Here is a 19,377-nt window from a genome sequence, read left to right as displayed (position 1 = left end):
AAGCCACAGGTTGTAGTTGGCCCTCAGCGTTACACTGCTGCAACACGCACCCAACCCCACAGGACGATGTATCACCTGTCAGAACCAATTTCTCACGGGGGTCGTACAGAGTCAATAACTTATTTGAACAAAGTAGGTTCCGCGCCCGATTGAAAGCCCGTTCCTCACAGTCCCCTCAAAACCAATCACAACCCTTACGCAGGAGCACATGTAGCGGCTCCAACTACATGTGCTTAAGTTCGGCAGAAATTTCCCAAAATAGTTCAAGAGTCCCAGAAATGAACGCAACTCCGATGTGTTGCAGGGCCTGGGCGCTCGTCGAATCGCCTCCGTTTTGGATTCATTGGCCGAATCCCGTCTGCAGCAACCCTCCTGCCCAGAAACTCGACCTCGGGAGCCAAAAACACACACTTAGACTTCTTGAGTCGCAGGCCTACCCAGTCCCATCGGCGTAGCACCTCCTCCAGGTTGTGGAGGTGTTCTTCGGTGTCACGACCGGTGATGAGGATGTCGTCCTGAAATATGATTGTTCCAGGAATGGATTTAAGCAGGCTTTCCATATTTCTTTGAAAAATCGCGGCCGCTGATCGAATGCCAAACGGACACCTGTTGTAAACAAACAGTCCCTTGTGCGTGGTGATGGTGGTCAGTAGTTTAAATTCTTCGGCCAGTTCTTGGGTCATGTAGGCTGAAGTGAGGTCCAACTTGGTGAACAGCTTGCCACCTGCCAGCATGGCAAAAAGGTCCTCCGCTCTCGGGAGCGGGTATTGGTCTTGTAGGGACACCTGGTTGATAGTGGCCTTGTAGTCGCCACAGATCCTGACCGAGCCATCCGCTTTTAGGACAGGACCGATGGGGCTTGCCCAGTCGCTGAATTCAATGGGCGAGATGATGCCCTCTCTCAGCAACCGGTCCAACTCGCTTTCAATTTTCTCCCGCATCACATACGGCACAGCTCTGGCTTTGTGGTGCACTGATCTGACGTCCGGGGTGATGCGTATCACTTCTTTGGTACCTTTGAACGTCCCGACGCCAGGTTGAAATAGTGACTCAAATTGCTGTAGGACCTGTGAGCATGAACTTTGCTCCACAGATGACATGGCGTACACATCCCCCCATTTCCAGTTCATCTCAGCTAACCAGCTCCTCCCCAACAGTGTGGGACCATTGCCCGGGACAATCCAGAGCGGCAGCCGGTTCACCGATCCATTGTGTGTGACTGCCAACATTGCACTGCCTAGCACTGGAATGATTTCTTTGGTGTACGTCCGTAATTGTGTCTCAATGTGTTCTAGTTTGGGTCTGCTGGCTTTGAATGGCCACAGCTTTTCGAATTGTTAAACACTCATGAGTGACTGGCTGGCCCCCGTGTCCAGCTCCATGCGTACAGGGATGCCGTTTAATAGGACTTTCATCATCATAGGTAGCGTTTTGGTATTTGAGCTGTGAATGTTTGCCACATGAACCCGCTGAACTTCAGCATCCATTGATTTGCCCCAAGCGTCATCCTGCCTCGCAGACCCCTCATCTGGTTCATCCACCTCGTATATTAGCATGGTTACAGGCTTTCTGCACATTCTGGCTAAATGGCCACTGAGGTTACAATTTCTGCAGACGAACTGTTGAAACCTGCAAGTCCTGGCAGCATGTCTGCCCCCACACCTCCAGCATGAACTGAGATTCCCATTGTTGTGGACAAAAGAGCTGTTACAAGGCATTCCTTGCTGATTGTCCCTTTGACTGCTCTTGAGCACCCTGTTAGTGGGTGTCAATGGCCCCATCCCGGGCCGCATTGCCCACTGGGGGGGCGTAAATGTCCATTCAGCCTGCCATTGTCTCTGTTGGAGACTTACTCTTGGGTCTATTGCTGCCTGGGGTGTCTTGAACTGCCCTTGCCTGCCTGCGGGGCTCTGTGTCACGTTTATGATATTGACTCCCTGATCCATCGCCACGTTGCAGGCAGAATTGCATGCGTATATTGTCTTGGTTTCCCCTCCCTCGCCATAAAAGTCTGAGCCATCAACGCCGTCGCTTCCAAGGTCAAGTCCTTGGTCTCAATTAGCTTTCTGAAAATCCCAGCATGACCGATGCCCTCAATAAAGAAATCCCTTAGCATCTCCCCCCTGCAGGCATCTGTGAACTTACAGAGGCTGGCCAAGCGCTGGAGGTCCGCAACGAAATCCGGTATGCTCTGTCCTTCCCGACGTCGGTGTGTATAGAATCTGTGTCGGGCCATGTGTACACTGCTCGCTGGTTTGAGGTGCTCACCGATTAGTTTGCTGAGCTCCTCGAAGGTTTTGTCCGCCGGCTTCTCGGGTGTTAGCAGGTCTTTCATGAGCGCGTAAGTCTTAGGTCCACAGCTGGTCAGCAGATAAGCCCTTCGCTTGTCGGCCGCTGCATCTCCCAGTCAGTCCTTCGTGAAAACTCTGCTGGAGCCTCTCAATGAAATCGTCCCAGTCCTCACCAACACAGTACCGTTCATCTGTGCTGCCGGTGGCCATTCTCGTGGGTCGTTGATTCCCGTTTCTCGTCGCCAATGTAAAGTCGTTACACAATACCACAAATCCACACGATGCACATTCTATGGACAAGGTCATTCCATGACCTGAACCTTTATTCACAGGACCAAGAAGTGATGACCCTGCATGGGACCTCCCTTTATATACCTCGGTGACCAGGTGAAGAGTGTCTCCCACAAGTTCACCCCCTGTGGTCAATGTGTGCATTTCTTATGTATATACAGTATTGCAGTGTTGTTACATAAAGGTTACAGGCATGACAGGCCCCAGTGAGTATTATCTTCTCAAAGCTGCGCCATAGGTTAGCAAGGCCATAAAAAAAGCAAACCATGCACTCATGTTTATTTCTAGAGGGATAGAATTATAAAATAGTGAAGTTATACTAAACCTATATCGAACCTTGATTCGACCACACTTAGAGTACTGTGTGCAGCTCTGGTCGCTATATTATAAACAGGATATAGAGGCACTGGAGTGGGTGCAGAGAAAATTTACAAGGATAATACCAGAAATGCGAAGGTATATGTTATACTCATAATAAATGGTCAAGCCGAGTACTGTGTATAATGAGCAAATGTGACCTTAGCTACTTTATTGTAGTTCCAGAGTGCAGGTACCTCGTGGGTGGCCTGCTTATATACCGTGCTCCCAAGGGATGCTGGGATCCTTTGGGACTCCAACAATAAGGCCCTCTGGTGGTCAGGTGTTATGCAGGTTACAAGGAGTTAAATACATAACATCACTCCCCCGTGAAGTCAACTGTACACTTATTTACAAGGTGAGACGATCTGGGGCTTTGCAATCCCTTGTCGATCGTCTTGGTACAAATGTTGGTGTGGTTGAGTTGGTCAGTTCTTCATTGGGCTGCTGGGCAGTCGGCCTTGCCGGGCTGCTGGGAATGATGAATTCTGTTTCGTGGTCAACTGTGATGTCAGTGCCACTTGTGTGTGTGTTGGAAGGTCAGAGTTGGCTGTGTCCTCTTCAGGTTGTACGTAGCTATTGGTGAACCGCAGTTTAATTTGGTCCAAGTGTTTTCTGTGCGTTTGTCCATTGGTCAAATTGACCTGAAACACCCTCCCCTCTTTGGCTGTGACCGTGCTAGCGAGCCATTTGGGACCGTGTCCATAATTGAGTACAAACACAGAATCATTAATCTCAATATCGCGTGACAAGTTTGCGCGGTCATGGTACACACTCTGTTGATGCCGCTTGTCCTCCACGTGATCATGTAGATCAGGTTGGACCAGAGAGAGCCTTGTTTTAAGCGCCCTTTTCATGAGCAGCTCGGCTGGGGGAATCCCTGTGAGTGAGTGGGGTCTGGTGCAGTAGACGAGCAGTACTCGGGAGAACCGGGTCTGCAGGGAGCCTTTCGACACGTGCTTCAAGCTTTGCTTGATGGTCTGAACTGCCCATTCTGTCTAGCCGTTAGATGTGGGCTTGAACGGCTCAGATGTGACATCTTTGATCCCGTTGCGGGTCATGAATTCTTTGAATTCGGCACTGGTGAAGCACGGCCCATTGTCGCTGACTAGGACATCGGGCAGGCCGTGCGTGGCAAACATGGGTCGTAGAGTTTCAATAGTGGCCATGGACATGCTTACAGACATTATTGCACATTCAATCCACTTTGAGTAAGTGTCCACGACAACCAAAAACATTTTGCCAAGGAATGGGCCTGCATAGTCTACATGGATCCTCGACCACGGTTTGGATGGCCAGGACCATAAACTTAGCGGTGCCTCTCTGGGTGCATTTCTCAACTGAGAGCAAGTGTTGCACTGGCGTACACATGACTCTAAATCTGAGTTGATGCCTGGCCACCACATGGGATCTGGCTATGGCTTTCATCATCACAATGCCTGGGTGGATGCTGTGCAGTTCACAAATAAATGTGTCTCTGCCTTTCTTGGACAAGACCACCCGATTGCCCCACAAAAGACAGTCCGCCTGCAGGGACAGCTCACCTTTGCATCTGTGGAATGGCTTAATCGCTTCCTGCATCTCCACTGGGACACTGGACCAGCTCCCATGGAGGACACAGCTTTTTACCAGGGACAGTAAAGGATCCTGGCTGGACCAGGTCCTGATCTGGTGGGCCGTAACGGGGGATTTCTCGTTCTCAAATGCCTCCATGACCATAAGCAAGTCCGCTGGTTGTGTCATTTCCACCCTGGTGGTGGGCAATGGTAGCCGACTGAGAGCATCTGCGCAGTTCTCTGTGCCCGGTCTGTGGCAAATTACATAGTTGTATGCCGACAGCGTGAGCACCCATCTTTGGATGCGGGCAGAGGCATTGGTATTGATCCCTTTGCTCTCGGAGAATAGCGATATAAGCGGCCTGTGGTCAGTTTCAAGCTCGAACTTGAGGCCAAACAAGTACTGGTGCATTTTCTTTTACCCCGTAAACACACGCCAGAGCCTCTTTTTCAACCATGCTGTGAGCCCTTTCGGCCTTGGACAAACTCCTGGATACATACGCAACTGGTTGCAATATTCCTGATTCATTAGCCTGTTGTAACACACACCCGACTCCGTATGACGATACATCGCAAGCTAACACTAGTCGTTTACGTGGGTTGTACAGAGCTAGCAGTTTGTTAGAACACAACAAATTTCTGGCTTTCTTAAAGGCAGCCTCTTGTGAATTCCCCCATACCCAGTCGTCTCCCTTGCGCAGTAGCGCAGGAAGGGGTTCTAGCAGCGTGCTTAACCCAGGTAGGAAATTACCGAAGTAGTTCAGGAGTCCCAGTAACGACCGCAGCTCCATCACATTCCGTGATGGTCTCCGTCTTGGCGTCGGTGGGTCTGCTGCGATCCTCCTTCCTAAGAATTCGACTTCCTGTGCCAGGAAAACACACTTCGAGCGTTTCAACCTGGGCCCCACGCGATCCAATCGACTAAGGACCTCCTCCAGGTTCTTCAAGTGCTCCATGGTGTCCCGACCTGTAACCAATATGTCGTCCTGGAAGACCACTGTACAAGGAACCGACTTTAGCAGGCTCTCCATGTTCCGCTGGAAGATGGCTGCAGCCAACCAAATCCCGAATGGGCATCGGTTGTAAGTAAACAGACCGTTGTGCGTGTTGATGCAGGTGAGGCCCTTCGACGTCTCCTCCAGCTCCTGCATCATGTCGGCCAAGGTCAGGTGCAGCTTGGTGAACGTCTTCCCTCCAGCCAGGGTGCAAATAGGTCGTCTGCCTTGGGTACCAGGTACTGGTCCTGCAGCGAGAAACGGTTAATCGTTACTTTATAGTCACCGCAAATTCTAACTGTACCGTCCTCCTTGAGTACCGGAACAATCGGACTGATCCAGTTGTTGAACTCCACCGGCGCAATGATGCCTTCACGTTGCAGCTTGTCCAGTTCGATTTCCACTTTTTCACGCATCATGTACGGTACCGCCCAAGCCTTGTGGTTGCTGGGTAGTGTACCGGGAACCAAATGGATCTGCACTTTCGCCCCCGAGAAACTTCCAATGCCTGGCTCAAATAACAAAGGGAATTTGCTTAGAACCTGGGTACATGCGGTGTTGTCAACTGACGAAAGTGCTCGGATGTTGTCCCAGTTCTCCCCCTCCAGCTTCTGCCAAATAACGTGGGGCCATCCCCTGGCACAATCCATAGCGGGAGTTCATGTACTGCTCCATCATAGGAGACTTTGACTTCAGCACTGACAATTACCGGGATTAGTTTCTTTGCATAAGTCCTTAGCTTTGTGTGAATGGGGCTGAGTTTGGGCCTGTGTGCCTTCTTCCCCCACAGGCTGTCGAAGGCCATTTTACTCATTATGGACTGACTTGCCCCCGTGTCCAGCTCCATAGACACTGGAATGCCGTTCAGTTCAACTTTCAACTTTATTGGTGTGTACCCCGCACACCTCTGCCTCTTCCGTACGAGTTTCCAATTCCGTCTGGTCCACTGTGGACTGATCTTCCTCTGCAACGTGGTGGTTTGCAGGGTTTGCAGCTCACCTGCCCATTTGTTGGAGGTGTCCCATTGTTCTGCAGCCATTTCACGTATAGTGCTTAAAGCGGCATTGATGGGGCCGATGATCACCACCGCAGCGCCAACAGGGTGTTAACTGCCTCGCAGTAACAGATGGTGGTGGACTCTGGGTCAATTGAGATCGGGCCAGAATGTACATTCTGCCCTGTACATTTCTGCTCAAAACCGACGATACTTTATGCACATTACTGGCCGAAACTTCTTTGTTCTGTGAAATCTGCTTGGTGTTGTCGCTGGTGGACATAAATGCCTGGGCTATCGTTATGGCTTTACTCAGATTCGGAGTTTCTACAGTCAACAGTTTGCAAAGGATTGTCTCATGTCTGATGCCCAGTACAAAAAAGTCTCTGAGCATTTGTTCTAAGAATCCCTCAAACTCACAATGTCCTGCAAGGCGCCTTAGTTCGGCGACGTAGCTCGCCACTTCCTGGTCCTCCGATCGTTGACACGTGTAGAACTGATATCTCGCCATCAAAACACTTTCCTTAGGATTTAGGTGCTCCCGGACCAGCGTACACAGTTCTTCATAGGATTTCTCTGTGGTTTAGCCGAGGCCAGGAAATTCTTCATGAGGCCATACGTAGAAACATATAAAATTCTGACAGGGTTAGACAGGTTAGATGCAGGAAGAATGTTCCCAATGTTGGGGAAGTCCAGAACCAGGGGTCACAGTCTAAGGATAAGGGGTAAGCCATTTAGGACCGAGATGCGGAGGAACTTCTTCACCCAGAGAGTGGTGAACCTGTGGAATTCTCTACCACAGAAAGTTGTTGAGGCCAATTCACTAAATATATTCAAAAAGGAGTTAGATGAGGTCCTTACTGCTAGGGGGATCAAGGGGTATGGCGAGAAAGCAGGAATGGGGTACTGAAGTTGAATGTTCAGCCATGAACTCATTGAATGGCGGTGCAGGCTAGAAGGGCCGAATGGCCTACTCCTGCACCTATTTTCTATGTTTCTATGTTTCTATGTTGTTGCCCCACAGACAGTTAGGAGGATCACCCTTTGTTTGGTCACGTTCTCATCCCCTTCCAGCTCGTTGGCTATGAAGTATTGGTCAAGTCTCTCCACAAAGACCTCCCAATCGTCCCCCTCTGAGAACTTCTCCAGGATGCCGACTGTTCTTTGCAATTACCTCGTCGCCAGTTTTTATACTCATAATACATGGTCAAGCCGAGTACTGTGTGTAATGAGCAAGTGTAACCTTAACTCCTTTATTGTAGTTCCAGAGTGCAGGTACTCATGGGTGGCCTGCTTATATACCATGCTCCCAAGGGATGCTGGGATCCCTTAGGACTCCAACAGGTAGGCCCTCTGGTGGACAGGTGTGATGCAGGTTACAAGGTTACAAGGGGTTAAATACATAACAGTATACATATCAGGAAAGGATGAACAGGCTGGATCTCTTTTCTCTTGAAAAAAGGCTAAGGGGTGACCTAATAGAGGTCTTTAAAATTATGAAAGGTTTTGATAGAATGGATAGAGAGAAAATGTTTCCACTTGTGGGGAAGAGCATTACTAGAGGCCATCAATATAAGATAGTCACCAAGAAATCCAATAGGGAATTCAGAAGAAACTTATTTACCTAGAGAGTGATGAAAATGTGGAACTCGCTACCACACAGGGACTGGTTGAAGCGAATAATATAGATGCATTTAAGGCGAGGCTGGACAAGCAAATGAGGGAGAAGGGAATGGAGGGTTACACTGTTAGATTTAGATGAGGAAAGACAGGAGGAGGCTCAAGTGGAGCATAAATGCCGGCATGGACTGGTTGGGCCGAATGGCCTGTTTCTGTGCCGTATATCCTATGGAATGCTATGTAATCCGGTGCGTAGCAAAGCAGTGCCACTGAAGAAGGGCTCGGGTTTGATGCCCAAGCAGTAGGTTAGATCGCTACCATTGGTCTCAACATCATTTGGTTTCAGTAGGAGAAGATCATCCAGGGATCCCCATCCTATTCGCTCATAGACAAACAAAGTATTCAGCTGTAAGTTTAAAACAAAATGTACAGCGGGACATCAGCTACAAAATAGCTTGACATTTCTGATGAATAATTAATCCAAAATGTTGGCCTAATTTTTCACTTTCAGATGCTGTGCTTTTTAGTTATTTTTGTTTTTTTTTAGTTTGGATCCCAGTATTCTACATTTTCTTATCATAACCATCAAGCTGTGTTTATATCAAAGGGCTTTTCTTCCTGATTAGACCTTCAATTTTAACGCTAATCTTGCATGCTGCCTTTGCTCACTGTTTCATCTGATGCGAGCCTTGCAGCATCTGTTCAATGCACGCTATCATTTTATCTAAATAGCGGTGATTCAGGAGTATGTGTATGTGTCGATGTGTCTGTTAATCTGTGTCTATCATTGCTAGTCTAACTCTTCCTCATTTAATGTTCTGCTGCAGTGATAGGCTGTAGGAAACAATGGCCCGGATTTTGCGGACAGCGGGAAAATGATGGCGCTCGCTCCTGACCTCGAAGAAAGTTGCCCATAAAGCTTTAGCGGGCTCTGTGGCGCCGATTTTCCTTTCTCTGATGTGACTTTCCATCTGGTGCCATCTATAGGCGATCGGTGGTGTCCAGCAACAGTGATGTCATCAAGCAGGCCGAACAGCCTTAAGAATTCTCACAGATGCAAACCAGGACGTAAAAATCAGATTTTATCATTCACTTTTTAATAATTTTACAGAAAGCTGAATAAAGATTGGGACATACACATTGGATTAAGATAGAAGCTGAAATATCATAAACAAACTTAATTTTTAAAAAATATTTCAAAAATCTATGGAATTTTTATCATGAACTGGAGTGAATGAGACTCCACATATAAAATTAGTATTTCAGGGACAGAGAGGTGGTTCAGCAGTAATTGTGACTTAGTATGCCGTTAAAAACTCAGTTACACCTCATTTAACAAGGCTTAACATTTTCAATGGTTTTTACAGTGATAATAGTGCGTAAAAAGTTGAAGTTTCCATCAATTCAGTGATTTCTAATTGATTCTATCTGAAAAGACTGCAACAATGCATCTTGTGGAGGAAAAGGTTATCACTGACAGCAACTTCCGGATTTCTGCATTTGACTGCACATGTGCGGATGCCAGAAGTTGCTGTCAGTTGTACACAGTAATGACAGTAAATTCTGGGCCAATATGAAAATATCCAGGGGAAGTAAAATAACAGGTTAGAAACAGGAAACAAGTCTGCCAAAACCCATTCTCCCCCATCTGGGCCGTGAGTTGACAGTGAACGTTCTGCGATAAGACCTCATTTATTATTTTTTGTGGCCCTTCAAACAATAGATAGAACTGGAAACAATGTTAATGGGAAATTGCACCATGCGCAAAATGAGTACATGATGTAAAATGTGATGAGAAGCACTGACTACTGTAGTGGGACAGTCAAGGGACTGTTTGGGTGAGTATGCGGGTGTAATGTTCCAGTCACAATGAATGCAGCTGAAATACTCAAAGTACATTTGGGAAAATCAAATATTATGTCTTATTACCAATTCAAGTTGCTGTGTCTACAGGGGAAATAAAACAATAGCATGGTCATCATCAAATTTTACCAGTTGTATTTCTGCGACTTAGCTCCTCTCTCTGGCACATGGCAGCGCCAGCCTTTTAAGTACCAGGAGACTTTTTCAGCTTCTAAGAACTGCATAATTTTTCTTCCACACAAAAGGCACTCAGGTCGTTGAAGATGCTTTAACCTACTCCCCCAGTGTATTTAAGTTACCCCTTTCTTCTTGTCTCCAAGATTCATCTTTGCTCCATCATTGGCAGCCGTGCCTTCAGCTGCCTAGGGCCAAAGCTCTGGAATGCCCTCCATAAACCTCTCTGCCTCGCTACCTCTCTCTTCTCCTTTAAGACGTTCTTTAAAACTTACCTCTTGTCCTTATATCTTCTTATGTGGCTCGGTGTCAAGTTTTATTTGACGATCGCTCCTGTGAAGGGTCTTGGGACATTTTACTGCATTAAAGGCACCATGTGAATGCAAGTCGCTGTTGTTGCTGCATCCACTCTGATACAGGTGAAAACAGCATTCTGAAAATGCATAATGAACAATGAGATGAAACCGTTCTGTTCGCTGCTTCACTTATTTATACTTTAGCATGCATCTATCATCTTCAAGCTTTGAAAAGGAATACATTAATTAAGTCATATTTTTGCTCAGAGCATAAAATTATCCGCCAGGTCATCAAATTTCAAGAATTTTTGCTATGATGTTATTTAATTTATGGGTAATTTGGGCAAGTTAAATGTAATATGATTTTCATGAAATTCATTAATTCCTCTAAAGCTGCTTAATCGAGAGAAAGAAGATTGAGAAGGCCACAACTGCAATTCCTCTGGGGAAATGCAATGAAAGCCTTGGTCAATCATAGTGCAGCTAAATATTGCTAAAAGCATCTGTCAGAAAAATCATACTTTATCCTCATCAGGACTCAGCTAGAGAGGTTGCTAGACTGTATGGCTTAGGCTATTTTCACGATTCCTGAACAATTAGCTCAGTATTTGTCCCATATCTCCACATTTCCTGAGGCACACAGCAGTGACAGAAACCAGAAACTTTTATCTTTTTATGATAAATTGTTCTGTTTTCCACTTGACTGAGGAAGCTTTTCTCATTATTTTTTTCTCTCCTTTCTGAAATCCTGTTTTGCTCTCATGCAGACGATTCATGCATTTGGATGCCAGTTACGCTCCAGCCCACTTAATATGATTTCCTTACAATATTATCTCTTGGTGTTTTTCACAGGTTCAAATTTCTGTGTCAACTTTTCCTTTTAATTGTCCATCACCAAGACCAGCTTTTTAATTTCAGCTTCTGTACAATAATTCTTACACTGAAGCCTCTGCCATGTGATGACTAGTCATCTCTGCCACACTTTCAAATCTCCTCATTCATTATAACATTCTTTGTTCTTCTCATTCCCAGTCATCCTAAATCTCCCAATCAATGCTCGCACATTTCTGCTCCATGTCCCTGCACACAGCTAGCATATTTCACTAGCTTTCTGTACTTTTCTAATGTTGTCACCCCTCCCTATCTCTGTGACCTCCGACAGCCCTACAACCCGCTTGAACTCTCTGTTCTCGAACTTGGGCATCTTGTGCATCCCCACTCCATGTGCCCCACTAATGGAAACCGTGCCTTCACCTGCCGAGGTCCCACACTCTTTCCCTAAACGTCTCCACCTCCGCATCTTCCTCTTCTCCTTCTCAAAGCCCACCTCTGTGACCTGACTTTTGACCACCCCTCCTAATAGCTTCCTCTTTGACTATATCTTCTTTCCTTACACCTCTGTGAAGCACCTTGGATGTTTTTCTATGCGAAAGATGCTATATAAATGTAAATTGTTATTGTCATTGTCCCCTGAAGAACTGTCAGCTCCACCATGTGCACACTATTTATGCACAGCACCATAATTAGCTTCTGACTGGTAATAGGTGTAGAAATTGGTATGTGTTGTTCCCGTTTATGGGGCGTAAAACAGGCGCGAAGCACATCAGTGCAGCAGTGGAACTACCTGCGTCCAATCTGTGAAGCGGTGGTCCTACTGCCAAATTCAAGGGGACCCATTTTTTTTAGACAACCCGGGTGGACATTAAAACTCTCGTTGGGCCCCTTGAATATGTAAATTAGAGGCCTAATGCCTGTGGAAGGCCCCGTTTTCAAAATCAGTCAGCAATGAACAGGGACAGGCCTGGCGTCTGCTCCACTTGGGGTTCTTCAATGGCCCTCTGGCGCCAGGAGGAGCAGGAGTGTTCCCTTGACTCCACAGGCATCACAATTGGCTCATCCCCTGCCCCCACCACAGCTGGCACTTTGCCTGGGGATGTGCAGCAAGCATCTACAGATTTTGATCAGGTCTCAGGCCTACCTATTCTAACCCAGGGACCAGCCCCTGCACAGTACACCCTGGAGTTATACAACTTCTACCTCTACATAATCTGCACTGGTGGAAAGCCTGGTGACCAAGCTCTGTCAACTTCTTATGTCAATTAACAACCCATTTTTCCCTTCCATTTTTCCTTTCACTCCTCACCTTCACAACCTCAGTAAGGCTGACTTTTGCAATGACCATTGTTCAGCTGGCCGCTTGCCTATTTTGTTTTATGTTTCATGATATTTTAATTTCATAATTCCTCTTTGCCTTCCTAATTGTTTTTTGACTTCTCTCCTAATCTCTTCATATTCTCCCTTATCATGCATTCCCCTGCTATCTTTGTACTTAATGTATGCCTCTTCCCTTACCCTCAATTGTTCCTTTATGGCTTTATTCATCCATGGAGTCTCATTAGTACTTAGTTTGTTCTTTCCTCTTAGCAGAATATATTGATCCTGCATTCTGTTGAACACCGTTTTAAATGTTTCCCATTGCTGTTCTACATCGTTGTTTGCCAATATTATTGCCCATTTTATTCTCAGCCCCTCAAAATCAACTTTTCTCCAATCTATTATCCTGGTTTTCATCATACTTATGTCCTTCTCAATTAACATCTTAATGCATATTGTATTATGGTCACTATTGCCTAGTAGTTCCCTTACTTTTACTTCTCTTATCAGCTCTGTTTTATTCCCCATTATTAGATCCAATAGCGAAACCTCCCTTGTTGGGATTTTTGCATATTGGGTTAGAAAGGAGTCCTGTACGCATTGTGGGTGCTCCATTCCCTTATCCCCTTTACCTACCTACTGCAGGGATCAGTGCTGGGGCCCCAACTATTTACAATCTATGTTAACGATTTGGAAGAAGGGACTGAATGTAACGTAGCCAGATTTGCTGACGATACAAAGATGGGAGGAAAAGCAATGTATGAGGAGGACACAAAAAATCTGCAAAAGGACATAGACAGGCTAAGTGAGTAGGCAAAAATTTGGCAGATGGAGTATAATATTGGAAAGTGTGAGGTCATGCACTTTGGCAGAAGAAAAATCAAAGAGCAAGTTATTATTTAAATGGAGAAAGATTGCAAAGTGCTGCAGTACAGTGGGATCTGGGGATACTTGTGCATGAAACACAAAAGGATCGGAATGCCTCAGTGCTATCGTTGCCCAGGAACACAGATGATTTGACATCGACAGCGCCGCCCTAATCGAGACTAGGCGGGCAGCGGAAGACCAGCTCAAGGAAAAAGGTGGTGGTTACACCTTCGTCTGGAAAGGTAAACCAAAAGAAGAATGCCGCCTCCATGGGGTAAGCTTCGCAATAAATAATGAGCTAGTTGGGCATCTGAAAGACTGCCCTTGTGGGAGAATCGAACACCTCATGACTCTGCACGAGCTGCCTCTTTTTAAACTGTATCTAGGTCAGATGACTCACTACTGGTCAGTTGTTTACAGAACTGGTTTTAACTAGCTGCTCATTGCCTCCCACTGGAGAGTTACCTTGTTTACCTCTGCCTAAACCTGAAAGATTCCCAACTATTTAACTTTTCCCCTTTAAATTAAACTGCTACTTACTTAGAAGCTACTGGCAATTGCCACTAACAATTTACTCCAGCCTCCAAATGGTTTAAAGAGAATAACCCTTAAAACTCACCCACTTACCAAACTCACAAATGCCACTCTATTCGAGCCATTCTGACTGCCGACTCCAGACAGGAGAGAGCTCACTTGCACAGGTTAAGACCGCAAGTTCCTGCCCCATCCCCCAGCTCAAGTTCCTGATCCCCCCAGCCCAAGTTCCTGTCCCATCCCAGCCCAAGTTCCTGTCCCATCCCAGCCCAAGTTCCTGATCCCCCCCAGCCCAGGTTCCTGCTCCATCCCCCAGCCCAGGGTCCTGACACCCCCAGCCAAGTTCCTGCACCCCTCCCAGCCCAGGTTTTGGCCCCCCCCCAGCCCAAGTTCTTGATTTCCCCCCCCCCTCACCCTGGTTCCTGCCCCCTCAGCCCTAGTTCTTGATTCCCCCCCAGCATAAGTTCCTGATCCAACCAGCCCAAGTTCCTGATCCCCCCAACACAAGTTCCTTTCCCCTACATCCTGTCCATGTTCCTGATCCCCCCAGCACAAGTTCCTGATCCAATCAGCCCATGTTCCTGATCCACCCAGCTCAATTTCCTCCCCCATCCCAGACCAAGTTCCTGCCTCATCCTAGCCTAAGTTCCTGACCTTACCACCCCCCTTCTCCCCCCCCTCCGCCTGCCACACCACTGATGGGACATTATGTGTGGGGCATGGATTGTTCACAGATTTATTAGGTATGAAGTGGATAGTGACAGTGTCGCGATTTCCGGATTTCATCTAGTCCAATGATATCACTTATCACACATGCACCGAGCTTTCCGAGAAATCGGGTGTGGGTGTAAAGGGGGTGGGTTTGGAAGAACGGGATCCATCTTCCCTGAGTTCCCTCTCTCTCTCTTCCCTCTGATCCCCTCTCCCGCATCCCCTCTCTCTTCCCCATTCTCTCTCTCCCCAGTCTCTCTCTCTCTCTCTCTCTAGTCCCTCTCTGCCTCTCTCTCTCTCCCCCCAGTCTCTCTCTCGCCCAATCTCTCTCACTCTCCCCCAAGTCTCTCTATCTCCCCCAGTTTCTCTCACTCTCCCCAGTCTCTCACTCTCCCCCCAGTCTCTCTCACTCTCCCCCAGTCTCACTCTCTCTCCCCAGTCTCTCTCACTCTCCCCCCGTCTCTCTCACTTACCCCCAGTCTCTTTCTTTCTCTCCCCAGTCTCTCTCACTCTCCCCCCAGTCTCTCTCACTCTCCCCCCCGTCTCTCTTACTTTGCCCCCAGTCTCTCCCCAGTCTCTCTCACTCTCCCCCCAGTCTCTCTCACTCTCCCCCCCGTCTCTCTTACTTTGCCCCCAGTCTCTCCCCAGTCTCTCTCACTCTCCCCCCAGTCTCTCTCACTCTCCCCCCGTCTCTCTCTCTCCCCAGTCTCTCACTGCCTCCGATTTTTTCTCTCCCACAGAAGACCGCGAAAATGTTGATGTAGATAATCACAGCGATATTTTAGGCATAAGTCTAAATCAGCAAAGCAACGTGGTCAGCACCAACTTTCAGGCTCAATAGAGGCCCCACTTCCGGTTTTGCGTTTGATTCTGCGCATGTGTAGCACATTGGGGGCTGAGTACAGGTCAAACATGTGCAGAAGGAGACACAAAAAACTGTTGCAAATAATCACTCCGTTAATAAATACAGTGAATTATTGAGGCCTCAACACAAGATTCTTGCTGGACACCACTGTCACATCCTGCCAATTAGAGTACCTGCCCATTATCCCTAATCTCTGTCTCTTTCAATTCCATGGGCTTCAACTTTAACAGTCTCTTATGAGGGACTTTAATAAATTCCTTCGGGAAGTCCATATAAATAACATCCATAGACATTCCCCTCTCCGTTACTTTAGTCATACCTTTAAAAATTCAATCAGATTTGTCAGGCATGACCTACCTTTCACAAATCCATGCTGGATCGCACTGATCAGCTGAAAATATTCAGGGTGTTCAGTCACCCTATCCTTAATTACAGACTCTAGTAATTTCCTGACAACAGATGTTAGGCTAACTGGTGTATAATTTCCTGGTTTCCCTCACCATTGTTAAATAGCGAAGTAATATGTGTAATTTTCCAATCTAAACAATCGGCTCCTGAATCAAGAGAACTTTGGAAGATTATAGTTAGGGCATCTGCACCTACTTCTTTTCAAACACGAGGATGGAAACCATCAAGTCCTGGGCAATTGTCACTCTTTAGTGCCATTATTTTCTTCAATACTGTTATTTTGCTTACGTTAATTTTGGTGAGTCCCTGCCCTGATTCAGTATCAGTTTCCTTAGGATTTCTAGCATACTGACCTTTTCTTCTACTGTAAATACTGATGCAAAGTAATTATTCAACATGTCCACCATTTTCTTTTTTTTTCATTGACAATACAGTGTGACGTCCGAAATCCGGAAACCTCGGGACTGAGGCCGTTCCGGATTCCGGGTATTTCCGAATTTTGGAACGTCTTTGCCTGGGCCGAGGGAGGTAGGTAGGGTAGGGGAGGTGGGGGAGAGTCAGTTGGGCTGCTGGAGGTCTGGGGGAGGGATTGGTCGGGCGGCCGGAGATCTGGGGCAGGGGGTTGGTCGGGTCGCTAGAGGTCGGGGGTCGGGGGGGTGGAGTCGTTTGGTCCGCCGGAGGTCGGGCCAGGGGGGGGGTGGGGGGGTTGGTCAGGCTGCCAGAGGTCAGGGCGGGGGGATGGGGGTAGGGTTGGTCGGGCCGCCAGAGGTCGGGGGGGGTGGTCAGTCGAGCCACCAGAGCTTGAGGGTGTCAGTTGAACCAAGGCTGGAGGATGTCGGTTGGGCCGCCAGAAGTCGGGGGGGGGTTGGTCGGGGGGCGGCCAAGGCGGCGGGGGGGTGGAGGGGGAAGGTCGGGCCGAGGCCGGGGGAGGTCTGTCGGGCCGCCAGAAGTCGGAGGGGTTGGTTGGGGGGGCAACCAAGGCCGGAGGACGGGCGAGGTCGGGCTGAGGCCGTGGGAGGTCGGGCGGCTGGAGGTCGGGGGAGCTCGGGCCGGAAGCTGGGGGAGGCCAGGCGGCCGGGTATCGGGGGAGGTCGGGCTGAGGCCGTGGGAGGTCGGGCGGCTGGAGGTTGGGGGAGCTCGGGCCGGGGGCTGGGGGAGGCCAGGCGGCCGGGGATCGGGGGAGGTCGGGCTGAGGCCGTGGGAGGTCGGGCGGCTGGAGGTCGGGGGAGCTCGGGCCGGAGGCTGGGGGAGGCCAGGCGGCCGGGTATCGGGGGAGGTCGGGCTGAGGCCGTGGGAGGCCGGACGGCTGGAGGTCGGGGGAGCACGGGCCGGGGGCTGGGGGAGGCCAGGCGGCCGGGTATCGGGGGAGGTCTGGCTGAGGCCGTGGGAGGCCGGACGGCTGGAGGTCGGGGGAGCACGGGCCGGGGGCTGGGGGAGGCCAGGCGGCCGGGTATCGGGGGAGGTCGGGCTGAGGCCGTGGGAGGCCGGACGGCTGGAGGTCGGGGGAGCACGGGCCGGGGGCTGGGGGAGGCCATGCGGCCGGGTATCGGGGGAGGTCGGGCCGAGGCCGGGGGAGGTCTGTCGGGCCGCCAGAAGTCGGAGGGGTTGGTTGGGGGGGCAGCCAAGGCCGGAGGACGGGCGAGGTCGGGCTGAGGCCGTGGGAGGTCGGGCAGCTGGAGGTCGGGGGAGCTCGGGCCGGAAGCTGGGGGAGGCCAGGCGGCCGGGTATCGGGGGAGGTCGGGCTGAGGCCGTGGGAGGTCGGGCAGCTGGAGGTCGGGGGAGCTCGGGCCGGAGGCCAGGGGAGGTCGGATTTCGAAACATTTTCCGGAATCCGGATGACCCCACCACGAATAGGCCCAGTGTTCGTATTCCGGAACATTCTGGATTCCGGAACTCCGGTTTTGGACATCGTACCTGTATTATCGTTATCCGTTTTCAAGGGGCCAACATTGCTCCTCTTTGTTCTAATATCATTGTAAAAGAAATTCTGTTAATTTTGATGTCCCTTGCAAGTTTCTTTTCATGCTCCTTTTTTGTAGGTCTTACTACCTGTTTTATTACCCTTTGTTCTTTGCATCTTTCCCATTTGCCAGAATCCGTGCTATTTTTTGCATTTTTGGAGGCTTTTTTTTAGTTTTATGTTGTCTCTGACCTCTTCAGTCGTCCATGATTGTTATTTTTGCCAAGCAGAGCTCTTACCCTTTAGGGTTATAAACCAGTTCTGTATCACATTAAATTATTTTTTAAACAAATCCCACTGATATTCTATCATTTACCCATTAACAGATTTGCCCAGTTTACTGTGGACAGTCTCTGTATCATCGTATTGAAGTCGGCCTTAGCTAAATCTAGAATCTTAGTAGCTGTTTCGTTTTTCTCCCTTTCAAATACTACGTTGAACTCGATCATGTTCGCTATTGGATAAATGTTCACACACCATTAGGCTGTTAACTAAACCTGGCTCATTACTCATTACTAAATCTAATATGGCATGCTCCCTTGTTGGTTCTAGGACATATTGTTGTAGAAAACTATCCCAGACACACTCAAGAGATTTTACTACCTTTCTGACATGTGCTAGTATGATTATCCCAATCTATATGAAAGTAAAAATCCCCCATTAAAACCACTCTGTCTTTACAATATGCTTGTCTAATCTCTGCATTTATACAATCTACCACTTTAGAGCTGTTACCAGGGGACCTATACACAACTCCCACTACAGTCTTAAATCCTTTCCTATTTCTTAATTCTACTCCACTCCACTCCTCTTGATATATCGGGGCCGAAATTCAGCTCCCCAAAAAGGCCACTTGCCGCCAGAAAGCAGCGGCCAAGCGGGGCGGAGTTGAGTGACCGTCGACTTCCAGTCCAATGGCCACCACCAGTGAAATTCAGCTCGGGAATTTTTCTGGCGGCCCCCACTTCTGCCCCACCACAGCTGACCCGTCATAAGTGCGTAGTCAAAGCATGACACGCCGATATCCCGCATCGCTAGCGAAATTTAGCTTTAAAAATCTTCCATCTGCCGAGTGGTGCCCCCGACAGCTTTTTCTGTTGTTGCACCTTGTTTTCTGTGTGTGGGACTTGTCTATGCGGTGGCCATTAAAGGTGAGGGCGCTCTGTCGCGGCCGCCATTTTATTTTTTTGCCGACCAACTTCCAGATCGGCCGGCCAATTATGACCCCGGGTTCGGCTGGGCCACCAACAGGCAGCCTGGCATTCCCTGGTGGCCCAGTGGACCTAACCTAAAATATTGCAGTGTCTCTCCCCTTTAAGTGAAGGGGAGAGATGTGGTGACGCAATCGCGTCATGACATCATCACCACTCTGCCGATGACTGACAGCGGCGGTAACACCGTCCCGGCTCCACTTACGCCCTTCTAGAGTGCTTACTACCCC

General features: G+C 48.7%; 1 long non-coding RNA gene across 1 annotated transcript in view; it reads left to right on the top strand.

Annotated features, from left to right (window-relative positions):
• The window catches only part of LOC139273225 (uncharacterized), a 39,466-nt gene extending 29,473 nt beyond the window's left edge, over nt 1–9,993 (top strand). Inside the window, exon 3 of the long non-coding RNA XR_011595041.1 lies at nt 8,932–9,993. This is a non-coding gene — a long non-coding RNA (uncharacterized lncRNA). The remainder of the gene's footprint in view (nt 1–8,931) is intronic.
• Nucleotides 9,994–19,377: the final 9,384 nt, after the last annotated feature.

This window comes from Pristiophorus japonicus, chromosome 9 (genome assembly GCF_044704955.1).
Source record: "Pristiophorus japonicus isolate sPriJap1 chromosome 9, sPriJap1.hap1, whole genome shotgun sequence".
NCBI classification, from domain to species: domain Eukaryota; kingdom Metazoa; phylum Chordata; class Chondrichthyes; family Pristiophoridae; genus Pristiophorus; species Pristiophorus japonicus.
This window is presented reverse-complemented; position numbering and strand designations above follow the sequence as displayed.